This window comes from Triticum dicoccoides, chromosome 1A (genome assembly GCF_002162155.2).
Source record: "Triticum dicoccoides isolate Atlit2015 ecotype Zavitan chromosome 1A, WEW_v2.0, whole genome shotgun sequence".
Classification (NCBI taxonomy): domain Eukaryota; kingdom Viridiplantae; phylum Streptophyta; class Magnoliopsida; order Poales; family Poaceae; genus Triticum; species Triticum dicoccoides.
In genome coordinates this window covers 489608473-489616334 of record NC_041380.1, presented here as the reverse complement: position 1 = coordinate 489616334, position 7862 = coordinate 489608473, and the positions used below count along the sequence as shown (strand labels likewise).

Here is a 7862-nt window from a genome sequence, read left to right as displayed (position 1 = left end):
ATAGAGGAGCTCGGTGGCGAAGGGCTTGGTCGTCGGGCAAAGGAGAAAGCGGGGCGTGGGAGCAGCCCCGCCATGTGTAGTGCGCTGGCAATCTGCACTCATGTCGAGCATATAGGAGGTGGGGATCAAGACCAAGGCGAGCTCGCACCAATAGGTGGCAGAGGGGGAGGCGGTCGGAGTTGGCCATGATCTGAGGAGAGAATCGGCGACTCGAGGGGACTGGAAGATGGATGGCGGCGGCAGCGCCGTAGAGGAAGGGCCAGGGTTAGGGGAGTGAAGAGTGGGGAGTGGAGGGGAAGCGTGAGGAGAGGAGTGGAGGACAACGCGACCGCGACCGTCTCACTGATTGGGGAGGTACCAATGAGTTGGAAAAGGCCACGTGGCATCAGCCCACATGAAATCCGCAAATACCTTACGATGGGCACCCAAATTTACAGGCGGGGCCATGACCCCCGCGCCCATAAGAACCAGCGTCGGTCGCAACCCGGCCTCGCAGTCACTGACAGTAACGGCCCTCCTACCGCGCGACCCACCAGACACCAGTTAGGTAGACCAATATCCCGAAGTAAAAAATGAGCACAACATTATTCATTGATTGTCACATCACTCTCGATCCAACGGCCAGGATCATTTCATCAAGAAATCGAACGGCTGAAAGTACTTTGGACACGTGATCGGACGGTCCAGAGTGCAAAGTGCCCTAAGAAGGCCTCATTTCTTGCGTGGTTCTAACAATGGGATTCCTATTAGCAATCACCAACAGTACGACGGCCATTGGGTAACAATGTAGCCAAGCGTGAGTCCATCTTTCAATGGTTTCCTTTTATCTTTCTTTTCCTTTTTTTTCAACATATACATATTATTTCATGAACATTGTACATTTTTTGTATATGTTAGAATTTTTTAGTACATGTTTAACAATTTTGAATACATGATTAACATTCCTTCAAATATATGTTTTAATGTCTACTTTTTATTCATATTGTACATTTTTGGTATACATCTAAACCTTTTCTTGTATAGATTTAAATTTTTAAATACATGATTAATTTTTTGAAGATACTTGTTTTGACTATTTTTTGATACACGTTGAAACATTTTTTATGATACAAATCGTTATTTCTGAACTATTAGAACATTTTTACACATTGGCTAAATATTTTTTAAATCACAAACATTTTATTTGAAACGTTTTTTTATTTATATTCTATCACATTTAAAGAAATGTCATGTACACTTGTTTGAAATGCGTCACATATACATATTTTTTTGAATGGTAAAAACATCTTTTAAAAAGTTGAGCGAACATTTTGTTACACTGCATTGAAATGTGCGATTAACACTTCTTATTAACTAATTGTATTTGTTTTCAAAATATAAACAAAAATAAAAAACATGTGTGATGTCAGAATACGAGACCACGTGGTTACTGTCCTGGACCCAGTACTGGCTTCCTGCAGGCGATAGACGGCATGCCCCTGCCACTCGGGCGAAGACTTCTCAAAATATGAACAATGGTTTTCAAAATATATGTATTTGTATCTGTTTTTTAAAACATAAACAAAAAGAGAAAAACATGCCCATGCATTGAGAACACACACACACCCCTGCGCGAGCAACTGCGCCTAGATGTTCAGAAATAGGGATGAGGCATTTTGTAATTTAAGTACAGTACAATACAGAGCTGGAAAAAGAGTTGTGCCATACGTTATATAGTATACAGCTAGATATTCACAAGTTAAGATCACATATATAATTCAATCAAGTGCAAGTTATAGTAATTCTTTCACTAGTTCACATCACACACACACCAGATTAAATACATGGTTGTGCAAGTTCAGATCACACAACAGATATTCAGAAGTACAGTACATGGTTGTGCAAGCTGTAGTAATTTTTTCACACTGGTAATTCTTTCAATTTTGCATCTACAATATTAGTTAAGGTTGTGCAACCTTGTCAATCCAAAAATTCGAAGAGAAAGAAAACTTGGCTTGATAAGTTGTACAAGGGAAAGAGCAAGGCAACTGAATCTGCTGTTTCAACCAGGAATCAAGCAAAGGTATATATTCTAATCTGGAGATAATAACCAAAAAATGATGCCACTTATTAATACACTAATTAGTTGAACTTTCATTGCCAATGAAGAAAGAAAAATGATCATGTACAGCCCCAAGTTTTAAGTGGAGAATGATGGCAGCAAGGGAAGCACAAATGTGGTGAATGAAAAGTGCATTACCATTGAGAGCTTTACTCAGCTCCTCACAGCTCCTTAGCAATGGCGCCAGCAGTGCTGGGCCCGCCTCCACACGGCCATGGTGTGAGTCTGTAATATCTCACCCTCCGCCGTCACTAGGGAGCTTCTAGCCTTCAATTCCACCGTTGCCGCTGCTGGCGAAGCGTACGCCTGCGAGGTCGCCGCGGCCCAACGCGGCTAGCTAAGTCGAGGCAAAGGTGCCGTTCAGTTCGATTCCAATGCCACCGCAGCCCTCGCTGCCGAACTCGCCTACCCTGCTTCCTTGGCTCCCTCCTCTCCGTCTCCCCTGCCCTGGAGAACCGTCTTCCCCGCGCGCCCGACGTATCTCACCATGCAGCCAATGCACACCTCCTTGTAGGCAACTGCGACGCTGAGCGCAAATTCGAGGTGGCTAATTCTTGAGACAGCGTCCATGTAGAGATCATCCCAGGGAAGCGGCCCATAGAACTGTACCTGAATCATGATTCCCGGAGGTACAAGCTTGAGGTGTTCTTTGAGGACAACATGAAATGCTACAACTGCAGCTTTGATAGGGCCAGCGGCATCTTGCTGCAGGTGAGTTGTTCACCGTGTTGCTCTGATACTTCTATTTTTCCCTTTTTTACATAATATTAGTCAGACGTTGCGGTCGCATGGCGAGGTAGAAAGCCCCAAATGTTAGATGCATTTACATGCCACATCTGAGATTCGTGCAAGTGAAGTGAGGCAGACAATATCTTTGATATGGATCGTGTACATATCTTGGTTTAATCGGTGGTATGGTTCAATACTGGACTTCGTGAAATGTGATTAGAGTGGTAACTGAATTTGCATTTGTTTGTTCTCTAAACTTTAGTAAAAATAGATTATTTTTTGTTATGGTATATTTAGAGCCTAAACACATAAAGCTTGTTTCACTAAGTGCTATCTTAACTATCCAAAAGGTTGCTTGTTTTTAGACATAATTAGATTTAGTTAATGGGATTTCAGAATCTTGACTCATACGAATAAGACTCTTGCTTTTGACAACAACAGTTTACAAAATTATGTCGGTGCTGGGTTAATGGATTGGATGTGCCTTCTTTTTCTTTCCAAATGCATGGAGCCGGATCCCCTCACTAGTAGAAAACAGGGCTTTGGTCCAGGCCGGGTCAGCCCATTAGTCCCGGTTCAGTCCAGAACCGGGACCAATGGGGGCATTGGACCCGGTTCGTGAGACCAGGGGGCCGGCCGGGCCACGTGGGCCATTGGTCCCGGTTCATCTGGACCTTTTGGTCCCGGTTGGTGGGACGAACCGGGACCAATGGGCCTCGCTCCTGGCCCACCACCATTGGTCCCGGTTAGTGGCTTGAACCGGGACCAAAGGCTCCCCTTTAGTCCCGGTTCATGCCACCAACCGGGACCAATGAGGTGCCTATATATACCCCCTCGCGTAAGAGCAGAGCACACTGCTCTGTTTTTTTCTGGCCGAGGGGGAGAGGGCTTGGTGGTGCTCTAGCCCACCTCCTATGCACACAAGGTGTTCGATGGAATGCCCGAGCCACACTACTTAAGCTTTCTCCTCTCCAAGCTCGACCTCCAATCTCCATTTTCCTCAATATTTGTCTAGGTTTAGCGGTCCGTCACGCCCCGTCCCCATCTTCACCGTTGTCGATCACCCGCGCCGAGCTCATCGCCGGCACCACCGTGGTGAGCCACTTGTTCTTATCTTCTTTCTGAAAGGAAAACTATTCTTACTTGTATGTTTACATATATAGTTGTATTATTTTCTTACTTTTATTATTGCATCCTATATAGTGCGATGGTTTTGGTATCCGCCCCCGTCGGCCCTCGTCCTATCTATGATTCGGATGTGGTATATATATTATCTTTATAACTATTGGTTCATTTATTGTTTATGAAAATTATGCCGACCAACATGACATAAATTTTATTTATGTAGGATGTATGTGAATCGGAAATGCCAACCGACCCTATTGTCGAGAGGTTAAATTTAGTTGAAGAAAAAAACAATTTGTTGAAGAAAAAAATAAAAAAAAATAAGGAGGAGAAGATGATATTAGAGTTGCATGTTGCGGATGTCATCGATGATCACAAGACCAAGATGGATGCAATGCGCTTGAAGATTAGAAAGATTAGAAAATATGCCATTCATACCAAGGCTTGGTATCATTATGCCGTTGGATCAATTGTTACCTTGGTTGCGATTATGATCGCATTTGTTTTCGCATTGAGATGTTTTACATAGTTTAAATGTATGATTTAATTAATTAGATGCTCTGGAGAGCTATATGTTGTTAGATGAGAACTATGTATGCACTTTTGTTTTAATGTGATGATGAACTTCTATTAATTTGGACACTTAATTATATATAATGCACGCATATGAACCGGCAATGGATGTACGGTCACAGACACACCTTCGAGTACATTAAGGGCGTGCATGAGTTTCTCGATGCGGCTGAGGCAAACAAGCAGAATGGTTTTATGTGTTGTGCATGCACTGAATGTGGGAATACGAGGCCTTACTCTAACCGGAAAATCCTTCACTCCCACCTTCTTTACAAGGGTTTCATGCCACACTATAATGTTTGGACGAGGCACGGAGAAATAGGGGTTATGATGGAAGACGGCGAAGAAGAAGAGTACGATGGCAACTATGTGCCCCCTGAATACGATGATGCTGCAACGGGGGAAGCTGGTGAAGATGAAGAGGAACCAGACGATGTGCCCAATGATGCGGCAACGGGTGAAGCTGCTGAAGATCAAGAGGAACCAGACGATGTGCCCGGTGATGATGATCTCCGCCGGGTCATTGTCGATGCAAGAACGCAATGCGAAAGTCAAAAGGAGAAGCTGAAGTTCGATCGCATGTTAGAGGATCACAAAAAAGGGTTGTACCCCAATTGCGAAGATGGCAACACAAAACTCGGTACCGTACTGGAATTGTTGCAGTGGATGGCAGAGAATGCTGTGGCTGACAAAGGATTTGAGAAGCTACTGAAAATATTGAAGAAGAAGCTTCCAAAGGATAACGAATTGCCCGACAGTACATACGCAGCAAAGAAGGGAGTATGCCCTCTAGGATTGGAGGTGGAGAAGATACATGCATGCCCTAATGACTGCATCCTCTACCGCGGTGCATACAAGGATCTGAACGCATGCCCGGTATGCGTTGCATTGCGGTATAAGATCAGACGAGATGACCCTGGTGATGTTGACGGCGAGCCCCCCAGGAAGAGGGTTCCTGCGAAGGTGATGTGGTATGCTCCTATAATACCACGGTTGAAACGTCTGTTCAGAAACGAAGAGCATGCCAAGTTGATGCGATGGCACTGTGAGGACCGGAAGAAAGACGAGAAGTTGAGAGCACCCGCTGACAGGTCGCAGTGGAGAAAAATCGGGAGAAAGTACTGGGATGAGTTTGCAAAGGACCCAAGGAATGTATGGTTTGCTTTACGTGGATGGCATTAATCCTTTCGGGGAGCAGAGCAGCAATCACAACACCTGGCCCGTGACTCTATGTATGTATAACCTTCCTCCTTGGATGTGCATGAAGCGGAAGTTCATTATGATGCCAGTTCTCATCCAAGGCCCTAAGCAACCCGGCAACGACATTGATGTGTACCTAAGGCCATTAGTTGAAGAACTTTTACAGTTGTGGAATGGAAACGGTGTACGTACGTGGGATGAGCACAGACAGGAGGAATTTAACCTAAAGGCGTTGCTATTCGTGACCATCAACGATCGGCCCGCTCTCAGTAACCTTTCAGGACAGACAAACAAAGGATACCACGCATGCACGCACTGTTTAGATGACACTGAAAGTATATACCTAGACAAATGCAGGAAGAATGTGTACCTGGGCCATCGTCGATTTCTTTCGACCAACCATCAATGTCGAAAGAAAGGCAAGCATTTCAAAGGCGAGGCAGATCACCGGAAGAAGCCCGCCATGCGTACCGGTGATCACGTACTTGCTATGGTCAATGATTTACACGTAGGAGAACGCCGAGATCGCGCGAGAAGAAGTGAGGAACTTCTTTGAAGGGGTGAAAGCAAAGAAACATCCACCTCCGGAGGTGAAGGTAGATCCGGTGAAAGCGAAGCGCACTCTGGCTGCCCTGACAAAACCACCCAAGTCTCCGCCGAAAGGAAACTATGAGCGCATTATTGGAAAGGTATTTGCCGAAGCGGAGCGGTCGGGAAGTACTGTCAGTGATCAAAGGCTGAAAGAACGACGAGCTGGGAAACAAATTGCCCAGCTCGGCGAACAAGCGAACCAATCGTGCCCCCCGCTCAAGGTGCCTAGCGACATTATCGCTTATAGCAATATTGGCGATTACCTGGCCGACGATGTACATTATGATTTCATGGAGGTGCAGATACAAAGATACGAGTACGGGAAGCCTCTCGTCAAAGATGAAAGATCTCTATCAACGATGATGCGAAGATTGCATGATTGGTACTTGAAAATCTGCAGAGAGTCTGGGGGGAGGAGTACTTTGTATGTGAGAGTTAAAAAGGAGCATGACCTCATTGGAATTGAACTGTTGCATGTTCCATTTGAGGAGTTCTTTCAGTTTTTCAATCAATTGGCCCTCGATAAAGCAACGGTCACACACAGTAGCAGGTTACCGTTGCTTTATCGAGGGCCAATTGATTGAAAAACTGAAATAACTCCGCACTGAGCAACAAATGCGCTCTTTGTCCAGAGGGGTTCAATTGGTTGGCCGTCGGGCGCGATTGCTATGATCTCAAACTTTTCATCCGAGCTCAACTTTTTCTTCGGGCCTCGTCTCTTTACCGAAGTTGTGCTCGATCCGGAGGGCTAGAAAAAAGAATAAAGACTTAATTAATATGTGTACATACCAAAACAATGAATGCATCAATTAGCTATTAGCACAAGCTTAACTAATATATATACCTGGCCGGACTCGGTTCGATCACCGGAGAAGTCATCACGGTCTCCTTCTTGCACCGACATTGGGTCCCCAGAGCCATCCTCACGGGCTCCTTCTTGCACCGGCATTAGGTCACCGGAGCCATCATAATCATAGCCAGCTGCTTCCAGACCATCGGTGTCATTGAGAAACAACGAGCAGACGGTATCACTTCCTCGTGCGATTATGTCCCCCAACAACTCTTCTTGTACTTCGTCTCGAGCGGTGTCCATAGTTTCTACAAATATTTACAACATGGCAATTATTATTCAAACATGACAGATGGATATATTAGTGGCAAACGTAGAACTAATATTAATTAGTGGCCACGACGCTGCTTCTCTAGGGTTTGGGGTGGCCTCGACGCTGCTTCTCTAGGGGTTGGGGTGACCTCGACAACACTTCAAGGATAAAAAAAGAAGAGGAAGAAGAAAAAAAAGAGGAGAAGAAAGAATAGAGGAGACTCCTCTATTCTTTCTTATCCTCTCTTTTTCTTCTTCTTCCTCTTTTTTTATCGGGAACGAGGGTCGCCGAGGGTCGCCGAGCGGTAGAGGAAACCCTAAATAGCAAGTATCGTGGGTGTGAGATACATGTGGCCGTCGGTGTCGGACACTACATCCACGTCCCACAAGTGACGTGGGCGTCGAAGCCCGCGTCACTTGTGGGACGTGGATGTAGTGTCC

At 45.3% G+C, this 7862-nt stretch overlaps 1 pseudogene; it reads left to right on the top strand.

Annotated features, from left to right (window-relative positions):
* The first annotated feature begins 445 nt into the window (after nucleotides 1-445).
* Nucleotides 446-7862, top strand: part of LOC119353934 — a 75176-nt pseudogene continuing 67759 nt past the window's right edge.